The sequence below is a fragment of the Pteropus vampyrus genome, unplaced genomic scaffold (genome assembly GCF_000151845.1).
Source record: "Pteropus vampyrus isolate Shadow unplaced genomic scaffold, Pvam_2.0 Scaffold5, whole genome shotgun sequence".
Lineage (NCBI taxonomy): Eukaryota > Metazoa > Chordata > Mammalia > Chiroptera > Pteropodidae > Pteropus > Pteropus vampyrus.
Window position 1 is genome coordinate 11,035,734 of NW_011888786.1, and position 2,734 is coordinate 11,038,467.

Genomic DNA, 2,734 nt, shown 5'->3' on the forward strand with positions numbered 1-2,734 from the left:
TCGTACAGAAAAAGCTGGCAATTATTTACTCAGATTTTTGTTCTGAATATTATTTTTGGAATTTTATTTTTAATGCATTTATCTAAATGAGGTAAGTTATAGGGATTTCTAAACAATTATAAATTGCATTCTTGAAATTAATATTTTGTGTGGATATATGGCTTCTAGAAGAAAATAATCTGAATATCAAAAAATGAGGAAAATAATTTAAAAAGCTACAACAATTTCTTAGCTTAAGTTGTTGTGCTCGAACACAGGAAGAATGCTACGAAATGTGCAGAATCGGCTCATACATTTAATATTGATCTTCACATATCACTTCCACCCCTGATCTTGTGATTTTCACATTCAAAATGAGGATAATAATTCTTCACTATATGCTTCCCAAGATTTATTTGACTCAACATATGACATGCTTAGAAAGCATTTATAAGTCTTATTAATGGAAAGTATTTTTGTTTCTGTGGTCAAAGTCATACATTCATTCATGAAAGTAGATGGTTAGGTTTCTTGTAACTCTGAAATTACCTGCTCTGAAAAAGATTGGTTTTAACAAAGTAAGACAAGATGATTGAACTCAGATGAACCAATGTACACCTACCCCTACAAATGGAGAAAAATTAAAGTACTCAATCACAGAGATTTAGCAGTATAATTTTTCGGTATGATGGATGACAATCTACTGAGTTTCCACACAGTGCCTAGCAACTAAGAATTACTCCAGAAAAGTTAGTTATTATTGCTATGTGCCAGATACTGTGGTAAAAATCAATAGATAATAATCTAACTTTTTTCTTTGCACTAATTCAGTTAATGTTCACAACAAACCTACACAAATGTTAAGTCCATTTTACAGCTGAGGAAAAGTGAGGAGTGAAAAATTTAAGCAAATTGCACTTTAGCATCCTTAAACTATTGGCATAAAACAACTATTGTTTCACTATATCTCACAATTTTGTAGTTATGAATATCATCAGGGATCAGATAGTATATTATGTGTTCCATGTGACATAAACTGGGTCACTCAGTAGCATTTAGTTGGTAGATGGTCTCTCCTTGAGGGTTCAAGGTGATGTTGCTCATAGGACTGGTGCCTGATAGAAACAACTATAACATGGAGCTCAAATGAGTTACCCTTTTCTCCATATAGGTCTGTTCAGCAGGATATTCAGACTCTATCTATGGTGGCTCAGAGCTCCAAGAGGGCAAGATAGAAACAACCAAAGGCTTGGATCTATAATGGCATCATTTTCACTGTGCTCTATTGGTCAAAACAATCATGTTTTCAAAGAGCGAAATGTCATAATTTCCCACTTTTAAAGAGATAGAAGAAAAATACTGCCCTTCAATGGGAGAATTTACAGCCATATTTAATTCACCACAGTGTTCAAGCCATTTTGGTCAGAATATTATTTTTCCCAAATGACTCTTTTATATATTTAGCGAAAATCTTTCCTTTACTTTATCTGAGGGATTTTGTTGGTTGATCCATTAGAGTAATATCTTTTTTCAACATTTTGTGTCATTTCCAATGTATACCCATGCATTGACCAAAGAGTATGCCCTGGTTTTCTCACAAACAAACCTTCCACGAAAACATGAAGTGATCATTCAAGTTTATTGGCCAAAATTTAATTGTCCTTAGAATTGATTGGTTGGTAAGAAAGATTTCTAAGTTAAATATTCTATACATTTATTTGTCAGTATTCCCCTTAAGGCCACGATTTGATAGAATGGTTTTCTCCATGATGCTTTAAAATAATATATTAGAAATCTAGCATATTTTTACTTTAAACATGAAACCTACTATAAGAATTCATACAATTTTTAAAATGCTCTCAAAGCTTTTTATCATTTAACATTTTCATTTCTTTTTTAGTCTCTGAAAGCAAAACTATAGGAAATTTTTAGATAAATTTCTATCAGATCAAATTAAATAAAATTAACATTATGTTTTTTAGTTTTTGTCTCACAAATTGTTTCCTAAACAAATCCATAGCTTCACTGCCAATGGTTAGCTATCTGTCATATACTTCTCTCCAAGTTAGGATTCTAAATTGTATTCTCTATTTCATTAAATCTTCAACCTTGATACAACCTTGAATTTCCAGAGGACAAACTTAATAGATTTCTTCTTTTCTTTATTGTTCTCCAATATCTTTCATCTCCAGAAAAATTATGATGAATGCAAAATCATATATTATGTTGTATATTACCCCTTGCCCAGTTTGAGTTTACAACTGAAGATAACTTTTAAGTATGGATTAGCAAATATGTAACATAATGGAACCTGAGGAAACTTTTCGATGTCACTTTCCAGACACTCTCTGTATAACTCCTCCAGGCATAAGGATGGCTACTGCTTTCAGAACTGCTTGGTAGTCCTTTGGGACTCTATTTCTGGAGACTGATATTTTCCCCCAAGTTATATATTTCTAAGTACTTATATTAGCAAGGGAGGCATTATGCAAACCCATATTCTTAGAGTATTTGGATATTCCATTTCTTTTCTGAAGTAAACAATCTGTTTATAGCACTGTTGCCCCAGCTATGATGTCTTCATTTCTATCAGCAATGATCAATTAACATGACAATTTAGTTTCTCTATGACTAGCTGATTCACTTTTATTTTTTTTGTAAAATAGGGTTGGTGATAATAATATCTAACTCATAGAGCTTATATAAGAATCAACTAAGACCATGATGCAAAGTTCTTAGCACAATACCTGCTGCA